Source organism: Myotis brandtii, unplaced genomic scaffold (genome assembly GCF_000412655.1).
Source record: "Myotis brandtii unplaced genomic scaffold, ASM41265v1 scaffold181, whole genome shotgun sequence".
Taxonomy (NCBI): Eukaryota; Metazoa; Chordata; class Mammalia; order Chiroptera; family Vespertilionidae; genus Myotis; species Myotis brandtii.
The window spans coordinates 2,460,419-2,476,415 of NW_005356712.1; the positions used below are offsets into that span (position 1 = coordinate 2,460,419).

A 15,997-nucleotide genomic window follows, 5' to 3' on the forward strand; every position below is an offset into this window, starting at 1 on the left:
AAACATTAAAAAAACCTCCTACTTTTATGTACCAGGTTCTGGAAAAGTTCTTTTGGGTTTAAGGTGGTTGCCTTAATTACAGTGCTTTTTAGTAGTGAGCACTACAATTGACTTTCCAAATTCCCATACAAATTTCTTTAGTCTCTTCCTTTATGGAAGTTTTCTCATTATATGTATATGACATTGTCAAAGAGTCTGCTAGATAGGGTATGCATGACCACAGGGACTTTGTCTGTTTTGTCCATTACTATGGTCCTAGTGCCTAGAACAGTGCTTTGCAAAAGCAGTTAATACATATTTGATGAGTGAAGTCACATACATTCTTAGAAAAATAGTGAAAAGTCTGTTGAAATAAATTTTCTCCTGCCCTTTTGAATTAGGTAATTATTAACTCACAATTAACCTAGTTTGGGAGGCTCTTGGTATTAGCCCAAGGTAGTTCTGCCCTAATAGTTGTTAGCATTGATTGTGCCAACCTGAAATCTCCTTTAGTGGTTCACTTACAAAAGGAGGAGTAAATTGGCAACACCCATAGGCACTTGTACTTATGAGAACCAATGGGAGTTGTAACAGGAAGTAGTTAAGCTTGCAATACAGATAGTAATGTGCAGTGCTCCGGTCACGCTGTTTTCATCTGCAGTTCCTTACTAGGATTGTATTAGGTTTTTAAATTTATATGCATATAAGTTTAAAAGAGAATTAACTTTAAATTTGAAAATTAAAATGTGAATTATTAGCATTTTCTTCGTTATCAAGGATTTGGTGAGTTGTCCTCCTTTAAGTTCTTTCTTTTACCTTCTAACGTGTCCTGAGAAACCTCATTCTGATACCCAGGGTGAGGGGCAAGGAGGGTGCATAAAGGTAAAATAAATGTAAAATTAAAACTAAAGCTGATATTATTATCAATACTTATATGATTCCATAATGGTAGGCATTGGTAGAATTTCATAGATTTTTATGCAAGATTTGTTTAGCTTGAGCAAGTTTTCCTCTTTTGTAGGAACTGGGAGGGGAAATTCAGGAAAAGTTTTTAGAAAGTTCTTTTCAAAATGTCGAAATGTAAAGCTATATAAAATGCTATTGCCGTTAACTGTCCGACCAGGAAGTACTCTTTTTAAGCCTCATTTATAAAACTGTCTACAATAACTTCCTTTCTCGGGATGAAAGAGCTGATAGCGTGGTGCTGATCTTACAACTTGAGTTCAGTTTTATCTTTCCTAAGTAATTAAGAGGCAGCTTTTAAAGAAAGCTACCTCTGAGGATCTTATTATTGCTGTAGCTAAGTAAAGAATTTTTAAAAGTTTTTTATATGTTGGGTTGGAAATGTAGGTCATGCATTTGAGAAGATCTACTGTAATCTTGGTGTTTTGTTTCATATTTAGTATCTTATTATAAATGTAGTTTATGTCTAAATATTGCTAAGAAGTGCTTTGTAGAACTTCATGTGAATATTTATGGCCTTAGCTCAAAGTCCAGCTGAGAGTAATCAACCTCAAAAGTCACTGGATTCATATGCTCTATTTATTTTAATATGTAGTTTAATATTCTGCAAATAAATAATAGTGGGAATTTTTTTTTCAAATATTGTTTGATATTTTTTCTTCCTCCTGGATAAGTAAGGTAAGCACTGAGCTGCAAATAAAATATCAAAATCTTGTCAGGAGTCTTTAAAATTTTTAAAATACTAAAGGCCATGTTTATTAAATGAATGCAGTTTATTCAAATGAATATATTATTACTGTAAAAATATTTCAAAATGATGCTACTCAAATGGCATACTATTCATCCTAGAGATCTTAAAAAATAATAAAGCCACTCCTACTTTTCTTCTTTTACAAAAGGGAAAATAGGAGAGAGAGCAGAGTAATTTCTTGAACGTAATACCAAATACAGAGACAGAAAAGTCAGAAGATTTGGTCACGTTTACTTTGAAACTTTTTTGTTTTGTACATAAAGTTAGTTACCTATTAAAATATTTAAAAAAATATCTTATCCATAAGATAATAATTTATGGGACTACTCGAAACACAATATGGAATTAGATGAAGTAGGAAAGTCGCGTTTTTTAATTTAACACTTCATAGTTTGTATGTTAAAGTTAATGCAAAATATTTTATAAACCAGGAAAGCTAGCCTAATAGTTTCTTTACCAACTAGGCCCTTGGAACAAGGTTTAAATGAAATGTGTGTAACTCTGACTTCCAAACTCCTAATATGTTACATGTTAGATGTGTAAATGAAAGTGTTATAATTGTACCTAGGACACATTTTTATTCAAGAAGCATTGCAGTGGATAGTACTATTTTGGGGCCTCTGTTCTTTCTAATACATAAAAAAAGGAAATTAAAACGTTCAAATAATCTTTAAAATGTGATATCATATAGTGTATAAGTGTATTTTTTCTTAAGATTTATGAATGTTAAATAATTAAAAGTACAAATTATGCAAATTTTAGTTTTTATAGATAGAGAGGCCTTTTATGATTGTCTGACTTATATTAGCACACCAGATGTATCCCAGTCATAGTTTGAATGGGGGTGGGGCAGAGGAAGTGGGTGGGGCTTCAGAGCAGGGACAGATTATTGCAGATTATATGGCTGCCTGCCAAAACAACACTAGTTGGAGGGAAAGTGGAAGTTACCAACTGCATCCTATAATAGGATGTTTATTTAACCAGTTATAACTGAACCAGTTGTATAACCAACTGTTTGCTGGTTTCATAGACAGATGATAAATTTTAAACTTCTGAATTACTTGACTTGTATTTAATGTTCTATTCTTTAGTTTTCCATTGCCATACTTCTTATCTATAGTCTGCAAAGATCATACTGATTCTTTTGTGGAAGACCATGTGTTAGCAGAAAAAAGAGGGGTGAGGGGAGACAGAACTTTAAGCTATAATTGCTTTATTATCTAGTTTAAAATATTATAGAATTAAAATGTAAAGTGTCCCATCATATTTAGAAATTTTATATAAAATAACTAATAAAAATAATCATGTCTTGTGAAGGAGTTTGTAATTCTCAATTGTTTTGGTTCAGTTTGAAATTGAGATTTTTACTGCTGCAACAGAAAAGGAAGCTTTGTGGAGGAAATATGACGTCTCTGTCCAGATGCATAAGGAGGGAATTACAGTGGAGAGTTATTTTTAGAAGTGTCTTATGAATATACCAGAGGCCCAGTGCATGAAAATTCATGCACTGGAAGGGAGGTCCCTCAGCCCGGCATCCCCCTCTCACAGTCCGGGAGACCTCAGGGGTGGGAGGCGACCTGGCGATCAGGGGAAGGCGATGCCCCATCACACCTCTGCTGCTGCCACTGCCGGCAGCGCAAGCCTCGGCCGGCCCTGGTTACCTGCGCGTTGGGCTGGCCCTGGGCAGCTGGGGGGCTGAGGGGACTGAGGGACTCTGGAGGCAGGCGCGCGGCTGCAGCCCCAGCAGGGCTGAGGGGACTGGGTGCCACCATCTTTGAGGGTGGGGCCATCAATTAGCATATTCCCTCCTTATTGGCTATGGGTGCCACATCTTTGAGGGTGGGGCCATCAATTAGCATATTCCCTCCTTATTGGCTATGGGTGCCACATCTTTGAGGGTGGGGCCATCAATTAGCATATTCCCTCCTTATTGGCTATGGGTGCCACATCTTTGAGGGTGGGGCCATCAATTAGCATATTCCCTCCTTATTGGCTATGGGTGCCACATCTTTGAGGGTGGGGCCATCAATTAGCATATTCCCTCCTTATTGGCTATGGGTGCCACATCTTTGAGGGTGGGGCCATCAATTAGCATATTCCCTCCTTATTGGCTATGGGTGCCACATCTTTGAGGGTGGGGCCATCAATTAGCATATTCCCTCCTTATTGGCTATGGGTGCCACATCTTTGAGGGTGGGCCAGTCAGTTAACATATTCCCTCCTTATTGGCTGTGGGCGTCTCCTTTTGTGATCGCGTGAGGGTCAATTAGCATATTCCCTCTTTATTAGATAGGCTTTTATGTACTGAGAAATATCTTTAAGAGGTTAGTTTCTGTTTCAGGGTCACTGGTAGGAGTTATATAGGTTGTTCAGATCATTGGTTATTCTACTGAGAAAATTAAGCATTTGGTGTCACCAGCCAGCCTAGTTAGTCTTGACCTGGCTGATCTAAGTAAGAGCATTTTTTAAAATGTGAGCAAATTGAGATCCTGTCAATACCATCAAATAGTAATGTAATGTCAAGGTCCTATAAACGAGGGGACAGTTAATTCTTATTTCATAGCAATGGCCCATTCTCCTTCAAAGATAGAGCACAGTGTTTTCAGTACTATATGGAAAGATTAGAAGTGAATCATGCCATCTACCCATTTGTGTCACTGACACAGTTCTTACAATTTATGCTCCCTCTTACTCTTCCACATGGTGAATAGAATGTCCAGGTCCCTTATATCTCTTACTTTTCATTTTGGTTTTCATGTGTTTGGGATGGGCAGTATAAACTAATGATTAACCAGAGCAAGTTAGGTGGACCTTTCTGGCACTTACTAGCTCACTAGCTTTGCGATCTTGTACAAATCCCTGAACTCTCCAAGCCTCCGTTTCTTCAACGGTAAAATGGGCATAATCATAGTACCTAACTCACAAGATTATTATGAGGATTAAATGAGATTATGTATGAAAAGCATAAGTTTGGTCACACATTGTAAAAGAAGAGCTCAGTGGGTGATGTGTTTATTTTTGCTATTTTTGGACATTTCAGTTCTTATTCACAACTCTACCAGAAAATGACCAGGGGAAGAGATGTAAAACCATAACACAATCATGTATAAATAATAGAATTGGTATTAGAATAATAGAAGTATTTAGAAAGTACCATGGGAGCACTCCCCTTGCCACATTACATACTTATTACTCATTCTAAAGGGAGAGGGGACATGGGATGGATTGACTATAGATTAAAATAATTATTAGTCCAAAAAATTAGTTAATCTGCCAAATTTAGCTTTAGTAATGTTCTTCTCTTTGTTTTTCACTTCAGAGAATTTCCTCCCAATTTGATAGCACAACTCGGGAAAGCAAGATGGCAAAGTGCTGATTTCTTAATTCATTTTCTCAATAGAGTTTGTTTTCTTCTGACAGGATCACTATCAGATATAGTCAGGACTATATCTCAGGATTTTAGGGAGATGATTCCCCCCCCCCCCCCCCCCCCCCCAGGCCCTCTCTTAAAAAAAAAAAAAAAGGAAAAAATATAATCGGGTGAGGATTAACAAACAAAAGTAGTTACAAAGTTTTTATTAATGACTGTGGCACCTCTGACATGCATGTATTTGAGTATAAAGAAGAATATTTTTCTGTTTTCATGATCTTAGTCTCTGGGGGGGAGGGGGGGTGTCATATCCTGTAATGGGTCAGCTAATTTTGTTTATATATTGAAAAACAACTAATTTTTACAGGAGCAGATTTTCATGGGGCTGAGTTAGCAAAGCAGATGTGAAATTTGGGGGAGCCTGCCTTAACTAAACAAAAAATGTTTTGTGAATGTTTTTGAAATTTCCAGGTCTTATTAATCTGTAGTAAAAACCCTTTTTACCTAGTAGGCAACCTCTGGATTAGTCTATGTTTCATCCTTGTTGCTGGTACACCCTAATTTTACAGTCACAAGGCCCATCACATTGCCACTAAAATACACTGTATCTCTGTGCACCAATCCTATGCAGACCCTCATTCCTGGATTACTACAACTGCCTTCCTTCGTTTCCACCTGTTTTTTCCCAACTCATCCTGATTAACCTTCTTTAAATGCTACAGCTTCCAGCATTCACTCCCTTTCAGAAAGCTTCATTGCTTCCCTGTTTTCCCCACATTAAATCTAATGTCTTTTGGCTGCTTGTCAATGCCTTTACTAATCTGCCCCCACACTACTATCCAGCTTCATTTCTTATTTTCTTTGGCCCATTCTTTCTGCTCTTTAAAGTCGGTCTGTCTCTCAAACATACCATACTCATTCAAGTCTGCACTTTTGATACTGTTATTTACTTCATTCAGAAAGCCTTCCTCCCTTCTCTGCCTACTCAGATTTTACCTTGTCTTCAAGACCCTATGTAAAATTTACTTCCTGTCTACGGCTTTTTCTTACGATTTCAGCTCTTGATGTTTTGTGCAAACATCCAGGTGACTTTTAAATTAGCAAACCAGTGAACAAAAATGTACATTGTATCTTATATTAGTCACTGTTCTGTCTTCACTAATGATGTAAACCTTTTGAATACAAGGATCGTATCTTGCAATTAAAACTTTCACAGTTCGTAGCAAAAAGCTGGGTTACCTGATTTTGATTTAAAGGAAAAGAAAAGAAAGTCAATCTACTTCATTATACCTTTCTAAAGTAAAGTCAACAATCCTAATAATATTGAAGGGACCTGAATATTTTTCCAATTTGGGTCAGGTCTGTCCCCTCATTTATAGAACAGCAAGAGTCAAATAAAGACAATTTTGTAACTGATTAAAATTGATATGTTTGCTTTATGAGAAACTATGTATATATGTGCGTATCTATTTATATAATTTTGTTTCCTTTCTTAAAATGATATAGCCAGCTTGACTTGGAGAGGTTTAGTTTGATATTAACAACTTTCTATCCTAACATTATAAATCAAATATGATCAATAAATTTTGTGTAACCAAGAAATACCCAATTCTTTAAGTATTTTAAGTATAATTAAGTTCCTACTATGTTTATGGTTAGACTCTGTGAAGGATACTGAAATTAATTACATATAATCCCTGCACTCAATAAACTATTAGGAATTCTATAAGGCAGACAGAATATATACTCAGAAGCTTAAACATAAAAATACTTGATACTTCAATAGGATGTCTATTGCTTTAATTCTCAGTCTCTTCTCTTTTAAAATAATACATGCCTTCCTTTATATTGATGCCACCCAAATGAAAACTTTTTATGGTTTCTTCTTTATTTTATTTCCAGTTTTATTGAGATATAATTGACATTCGCACTGTATTTGTCTAAAGTATACAGCATAATGATTTGATATATGTATATATTGTGAAATGATTACCACAATACATTTCGTTAACATTAATCACCACATATTATTACAACCTTTTTCCTTGTGATGAGGATTTTAAGATTTACTGTCTTAGCAACTTTAAAATACACAATACAGTAATGTTAAGTAGAATCACCATGCTGAACTTATTTATCTCGATAACTATAAGTTTTTAACTTTTGACCTACTGGCTGTCTCTGGTTACCACTAGTTTGTTCTCTGTATCTATGAGTTAGGTTTTTTTTTAGTTCTATATATAAGTAAGATCATACAATATTTGTCTTTCTCTGTCTCATTTATTTCACTTAGTATAACGCTGTCAAGGTCCATCCATGTTGTCGCAAATGGCAGGATTTTCTTCTTTTAATGGCTGAGTAATTATATTTCTATATATCGCATTTTCTTTATCCATTCATCCATCAACAGATACTTAGATTGTTGCCATGCCTTGGCTATTATAATTAATGATGTAGTGAACATGGAGGTGCAGATAATCTTTTCAAGATAGTGATTTCATTTTCTTTGGATATATACCTAGAAGTGGAATTACTAAATTGTATGATAGTTCTGTTTTTAATTTTTTTTAGAAACCCCCATACTGTTTTCCATAGTGACTGCATCAATTTACAATACCCTGTGCCTTTTTTATACATGCTTTCCTTTGTATTGATGCCAAAGAACATATAGGACACCCAAATGAGAACTTTAAAAATGCAGACTGTTTTATATATGTAAAAGTATGGATGTTTGGAAATGTCTTGTAAATGCTTTGGATTTTATGTTGATATTTGGTTGCAGAGGCAGGCAGTAACACCATAACCTTTGTTTATTTATTTAATAAATATTTACTGAGTATCTACTTGCGTTAGGCCTTGTACTACTTGTGTCAGGCCTTGTACTAGTGCTATATAGGACTATGTCTTTTTTAAAATGAATAAGCAGAGAATTAAACTATTTGGCTAATGCAATACACTGGCGATCTATCTGATGCCAGAAAAATACACAGGAAGGTCACTAAATCATCCCCTATTCTTATTACCCAAAGTATACAAAACACCTATTCTTTTTTTTTTTTAAGCTTCACCTGAGGATATGTTTATTGATTTTGGAGAGCGGAAGGGAGAGAGAGAAAGAAGGAGGTAGGGAGGGAGAGAGAGAGAAAGAGAGACAGACAGACAGACATCAATTGGGTGCCTTTTGTATGTGCCCCAGCCAGCGACCAAAACCACAACCTGAGCATGTTCCCTACACTGGAATCGAACCCAGGACCTCTTGGTGTGTGGGACTGCTTTTTGTTTTAATAAATAGAAAATACAGATAAGTTATTAGAAAATAAAAGTTATCTTCTATACCAATAATTTTCAACCTTTTTCATCTCATGGCACACATAAACTAATTAGTAAAATTCTGTGGCATGCCAAAAAATATATTTTACCAATCTAACAAAAAAAAGGGGGGGAGGTAGAATTTTTATTCATTCACACCAGCTAGCTATTGTTATTTTTTTATTTGACAGACTAAGGGAAAAGAGGTCAGTGCCTCTGATTAAATAGCCAGGTACTACATGTTTTAAAAATTCTTGGGACACATCAGTGTGCCATAGCATACCAGTTGAAAATCACTATTTTATACCCAATATATCCTGACATAACCTCCCAGATTTTATTTAAAATATATTTTTAAAAATAGTAAGTAGGATGTTTATAGTGCAAGTATTGTTCTATACGGTGTTTTTTAACTTTATAAATATATTAACAAATGTCATATTTTTGTCTAAATATACCACTTCCACATCATTTTCAAGCCAACATTATATTCAATGTAGATTTTTTCTTAATTGATATTCTTACAAATTATTCTAAATAGCTCTCTCTATCTCCATTACAACTCTACATTTCTTTCCAATCATAGGAGATTCTACAGCAGATAGACTATAAGAACTTGGTTTCTAAGAAGTTGGTTCAATTTTTTTTCCAGTAGGCTGAGTGAATAGCATTATTATACTGTATGTCCCAACAAAGGCTCCCATTGCTTTAAAATGTATCCCTTTTTGCCCCATCAACCAGAAACATAAGTTGTCGTAGTGTCTGACAATTCTGTCAACCAACAAAGACTGAAAAGAATGCATACTTATCTCCCTAAACACATGGCTCTTTTCCTTGGCCTTCATCTGCTCCAGAGGAACTCTAGCTCCCCTTCTTCCTAGACTAACATCAGCCTTCCTTCCTCTTATATTCCTGCCTATTCAAGATTTTTTTGTTCAAGTTTTGCATTTAATTTCTTGATTATGAGTTTTTTTAAAAATCACCATTAAGCTGGGAGAGACTTTGGATTTGTCCAATGTGACCAATTACTGTAATAACTTAATTATTGAATATTTGTTGTCCATTATATAAAGGCTATATAGTTCAGCCTTCTTAATTTAATTTATTCTATTTTGTGTTATTTAAAAAATTTTAATCCGCCCTAACCAGTTTGGCTCAGGGGATAGAGCGTCGGCCTGAGGAATGAAGGGTCCCAGGTTCGATTCCGGTCAAGGGCATGTACCTTGGTTGCGGGCACATCCCCAGTAGGGGAAGTGCAGGAGGCAGCTGAAAAAAATAAAATAAAAATTTTAATCCTGATCAGACCCTAGAAAATACATGTTTTCATTTTATCTTCCTAAAATTTATTCTTCAAATTTATATCACTACAGTAAATATGAATACAAGTTTAGAAACTGTTTCCAAAAAGCAGATATGATTCAGTGAGCTTGGATCTTTTTTCCTTAGTGACTAGGTGATTGAGTAGGCTAAGCTTATAAAATTTGCTATGTGATCCTTAACTGGCTAACATCTTAGAAAAACAAATTAAAATTCTAATTATCCTTGACAAGGTGAAAGGGTGTATGGGTATTGATAAGAGAAAGTTGACTAGGGGATATATACTGAATGATTTAATGAAGGATTGAAAAAATAAAATGTAAATATAATAGGGGATTTCAGACTTTAAAAAAGCATGAAAGAAAGAAATAAATATTTAGTGTGGGTAAGTAAATTTATTTTAAAAGCTATAATACTATTAATAGTATTAATAGCAATATTATTAATTGATCATGATTTATTTCTCAGGTAAGAAGGAGCCTTATTTATTTTTATTATTTTTAGCTAAATTCTTCCCATTAGCTTCTAATATGTATTGAGAGAGAAGGAGAGGGGAGAGATGATTTTTAAAAACAACAGGATGCTATGAGATCAAAAAGTTCTAATTGCCACATATCTTTCATATTGAACATATTGTTAAGTGATAGTGCTGGTACCACATTTCTTAAATAGGATTTCCATTGCTGTCAAAGTATGAATAGGTCTTTTTTATTGTTGTTGTTCTTATTATATATTTATTATTATTTTTAAAATCTTTATTGCTCAAAGTATTACATATGTCCACTTTCCCCCCACAGACCCCTTTAGCCCACTCCCGCCCCCCTGAATAGGGCTTGTTGATGTGAACACTGCTTTTCCCTTGTAGGCCAAGTAAGATTGATAGTTGTGTTAGAATGAGGCATTCCTTCTGTTCTGTATATTAACAGAGATTTACACCTGCACTTCTATATAACTGAACAAATCAACTCTATAATTGCCTTATCTAAATCTAGTAGATTATATTTACTATGACACCTGTTTTTACTTTGCTTTAAAAGACTCAAGAGCTTGAATTTTTGTATTTTGGTAAATCAGAAAAAAAAATTTTGGAATGTACACAGGATATAGGGTAATTGGTACATTAGGGACTCTGGGGGGAAATGAGTGAAGTCAATCTAAACAATAAAAAATAAACAGGATTAGAAGTGAGTTCATTGTCAATGCTTTAAATTTGAAAAGTCCATACAGGATTTTTCATGTTGTAGAACTTGGAACAATTAAGTTCTAGTTCATTTTTATAAGGTACTCTGAGTTTAAAAGAAAACATTAAATCTCAAAAATTTCTATCTTCAAATTATTGTCATTAAGTACTTCTTTTAAACTAAATGTATTAGTGGTTTCATTTGGTATCATTCTGACACTTTATTCTACTGTTTGCTAATGTACTTCCCTGAACATATCAAGTACTCAATAAGTATTTTTCATTATTGGATTGTCCATGTAAGTCCTAGGTTTAATGTAAAGTAGAATGCACATATATGAAGTATACTGAGACTCCTGAGTTTCCATAACAAATTTGTGTTTTTGATTAATGAATTTACTGCACATTAAGGGTTATCTAAACTTCACCAATGGCTGTGGAAGGAACCACTAAATAATTTTTTAACCCTGAAAAATATTATAAGAACGTAATGTGCAAATTTCAGAAGATCTAATAATTTCTAATTTATGATATCTCACAACAGAGTACCATCATATACTGCATATTGCATGTTTTATTTATTGATAGTACACACGTTTATAGCTCTTTGTTATAATATCAGAGTAGAGTCTGGCATTTACTTTGTTTCTGCAGGCTTCAGTGAGTGATAAGTTTCTAACCTTTATTATTTCAAATCTTGAACTAAATGTGCTTCTTTCTTTCTTGTATAACAATTTCTTTTTTAACGTGGAAAAAATATTAACTTTATTAAGCTTTATAAAGGATAAAATTTTAAGTTATTTTACGTTGTGCTAATAAAACTTTTACTGATCATATTTACATAGTAGTGTCTGTTAACAAACTAGAATATAGTCTGTAACTGTCAGTAGACTGACTGACTCCTTCTCATGCTAGCTTTCTCACTGGAAACACAAATATTATAATAATGTCAAAGCTGCCTACTCTCTAAGATGAGGAAGCCACATGATCATCCCCAACTCTGAAATCCTATGATTTTAAGCTAATTTCAAACGAAGGAGGAAGTATTTGGTCAAAGTAAAACAGTGAAAATGTTAAAACAAGCAAGTGAGAGATTACAAGAGAGTTTTGTTAGCATGGTTTAGTTGATTTCTTTGATAAAATCTTATTATAAAACCATTATTTTGGGTAGGTTAGTAGTTAAAATGGTGAGCAAAGAAGGAAGTATTTTGAAAACAGACAAAATGAAGTCAACCCTTCCCCCCACCTTTTTTCCTAAGTTTGACCAGATGTACCTATCTATACATTTGTGGAACACATATTAACATTGCCCTACTAGAATGACAATCTGGTTATTCACTTATTTTACATTAGATTTAATTATTGAAATTCATTAAAACTTGTAAGTTTAATTTTTAACCATATTGAATGATTGCCATTAAAATAAAATTTGTACAGATAACTAACTAGCCACAATATTTGGACCTAATTTGGATTCATAGAATTTTGAAAAATTTATGAGGTAATCTGTGAAATTTGAAAATTTGATCTTATATTTGATGACTAAAGTTTTTTGGTTACATTTTAGGTATACTAATGGTATAGTTATTATGTTTTTTTAAATAGTTTTAGACATACAGTCTGAAATGTTTACAGATGAAATGGTATACGCTTCCAAATAATGGAGGGTGGAAGTGGCTGGATCATGAATTGGTAGCTTAAAGCTGGACATATGGAGGCTCATACTGTTCTATCAGCTTTTCTTTATATTTGGTATTTTCCATAATAAAAATTTCAAAAAATAACATTTAATACCCTCTATGAGGTTTTATATACAAAACTATTTAAATGCCTTTATTCCTTGTAAAATGAAAGAAAATCATTACCTATAATAACTTCCACACCTTGCCATTCTCTTCTCATAATCCATATTTCTGATTCTCTCTATGGTGATGGAAAAGAGCTGTTAAAATTGTCACATGGTAGGAAAGGAAAACAAGGGAACCAAGTCATTTCATTGTGCCAGAGGAAATTTATTTGACTCATTTGCTCTTCTTCCTTCTTTAAACTGGCAGAGTTTTCTCTTTGTTTTGGGGGTTGGGGGGAGGAATGGGGTTGGGAGAGGAAGGAAGGATTCAGCCAAGTTATCATCTATAATAGTAAAAGCGTAATATGATAATTAGACCAGACATCCTTCCAGATGACCTTCCGGATGAAGCGAGGGAAGCCCGGGTCCCGGGTGCCAGATGGAATCCAGTGCCGGCAGCCGGGGGAAGGAAGGCCTACTCTTGCATGAATTTCGTACATTGGGCCTCTAGTTACATTATAAAGATACCATTCAATTGTATCTACAGTTTATCACATGTATGTGTGCGCAAAAATGTATCTAAAGTACTTAGTTATTTTCCATAATTCAGATTTATAATTTATTCTCACCAAAGATCAATATTTTAGTTACTCAAGCTCTAACTTGTTTCAAAATTGGTTACTTTGTGTTTTAAGAGAAATAAGTGCAATTTCTCAATAGCACGAATCGTGTGTTGAAATGATTATTTTTTATAGTTACAACTAGTGGCCCAGTGCACGGATTCATGCACATTGAAAGGAAATTAATTAGAAGAAAGATTTGTGTGGTAATTACATTACTGCAAAAAATTACATGTCAAAATAGTATATATAATATAGTATTCAAATTCAAATACAAAATATTTTAATGTCGCTATTCACCCTTTCTCTATAATAGAAGTGTCAGAGATGAAAGAAAATTAGTAAAATGTATATGAAAATAATTTATAAATTGATTAGTAAACAATAACAACATGATATAAAAACAATAAAGACATGATATAAAAATAACAAAAACATGATATAAAAACAACATTGATAAAAACAATGAGTGATAAATAGATTAATAAATAAACAACAACATGATATAACAACCAACATGATATAACAACGTTATACCAGTAGTTGGTCTTCAGACATATTCTGTCAATGATGCTTCTTTCTTTCAGCTTCAGAGGTACGTTGTGCCAATAGTTGGTCTTTAGATACATTCTGGTGTCTCATGTGATTGGCACCAGCGAAAGCCTTATATGTATTGCATGTGCACAAGTCAATATTTATTTTTAAACTAGAAGCCTGGGGCATGAATTCCTGCACAGGTGAGGTCCCTCAGAGTGGCCTGTAGGGATTGGGCCCCAGCTCGCGCCACCAGCCTCGCAGCCCCTCAGTCCCGCCTGGCACCCTGCCGTGGCCTGGCACCACCCCCTCACCTGCCCCACCATCCTGCCTACAGGGCAATCGATCGGGGTCGGGCCCCCTGCCCAACTCCTTTAGCACCTGGGAGGTAGGTGGCAGCCCCATCCCCCGCCGCTGCCGCTGGTCACCGTCTGCTGGGCAATCACCGGGGCGATCGGGCCCCTGCTTGCACCCACCTTGGCCTGGTGCCACCCACTCACCTGCTCCACCATCGCACCATGGTCCTGCTCTCATTGGGGCCCATTAGGGCCAGCAGTGCCTCCATTGCTGCCTGCTGCCAGCGATGCATCGCCAACGCCCGCAATGTTCCGTGCCGCCCCCTGGTGGTCAGTGCTCATCATAGCAAGCAGTCGAACTCCCAAACTCCCAGTGGAACTATTTGCATATTAGGCTTTTATTATATAGGATTGCCATTGCACGTCATATGTACCAGCCGGTCGGTCAGTTGGATGGACAGTCGGTCACTTAGGCTTTTATATATATAGATAGATATTTATAAATTAACCACAACATCCAAGATTTTGTGAGGTATGAAGAAGAGGTATTATATCAAAATTTTAAAAATTGAGAAAAAGAATTTCAAATTAAAAAACAATTTAAAATAGCATGTGTATTTTGAAAGAATATGCAGATAAAGAACAATGAAAATTCTCAGTAAATGTCTCTGCTCCTATGTTATGATTCATTTACACTGATTTTTAAAGATAACAATTTATCAACCATTCAGGCAAGTAGTTATGAAGACTTAATTTCCATGAATGCATGACATTTGGGAATTGAGTTTTCTGATAAATTGAATATTTCAAGCCCTTGTCTTGGTTTCTCAGCTTTTCTCTTTCCTCCCTGCTGTCTATCCTCCTCACTGCCATCAGGGTTAACTTTCTGAAAGACAAATCTGATCATCATTTACTGGCTTCAAAACACTCCAGTGCCACCACATTGTTTGCATGAAAGCCCAAATTTCCTTAGTGAAGCATCCAGAATCAAACTTCTAATTTCATCCCTCTCCCAGTAGAGGACTGTAGGCTCAAGCACAACAAATTCTTTGTGGGTCCCATGGAATCCTGTGCTTTTCTTATACCATTGTGTTCTATTCCCTCTGCTTGAAGTGGTATTGCTCCTCTTCCCCCATGAAATCTTGTAGGACCCAATTGAGAGGTCACATCTTTGAAGTTTTTCCACATTCCCCCAGATAACGCTAATTATTCCCTCCTCTCTTTTCATAAGCACTTTTTATTATGTCACTATTTTTGGTACTATATTCTATCTAGTGGTGTTTATCAGCCTTTATATTGATTGATTGTTTCATTCTTTCAATCATTTATTCATTTATCAGGTATTAAATGAAAAGTTACTGTATTCCAAATACTGGTTTGGCACTGGAGATAGAGTGGTAATTAAAACAGTCACAGTCTCTGCCCTCTGCTAGTGGAAGACACATATATTTTTAAAAATAATCACAAAAACATCTATATAATTATATTTGTGACATCTGTGAATAGGATCTCTATTCAATACCCCTTTATAGACTGCTGACCCTGTAACTTCTCACCTCCACACCACCAGTACATAAAGAAATGCCTTACACATAGGGGCAACTCAATAAATGCCTAAAAAAGTAAATGATGAATATATAACCAAACATAAGTTACATGACATTTTTAGATTAATCTTTGAGATGTTGTAGATTCACACACAGTTATGATCCTATATAATAAAGAGATAATATGCAAATTGACCCTCACGCCCTCACAAGATGGCTGCCTATGACCAGGCCGGAAGGGGGGTTAGTGAGGGATGACCAAACAACTGAACAAGCAGGCTGCATGGGGCAACCAGGCCGGTGGGGGGGGGGGTGGAGCAGTGAGGGGTGACGAGGCCAGCAGAG

General features: G+C 35.3%; 1 protein-coding gene across 1 annotated transcript in view; it reads left to right on the forward strand.

The window, feature by feature from the left end:
* Positions 1-739: 739 nt before the first annotated feature.
* The window catches only part of TAOK3 (TAO kinase 3), a 142,227-nt gene continuing 126,969 nt past the window's right edge, over positions 740-15,997 (forward strand). The window contains exon 1 of the mRNA XM_005863779.2: positions 740-762. The gene's annotated coding sequence lies outside the window, so the exon portion shown is untranslated. The remainder of the gene's footprint in view (positions 763-15,997) is intronic.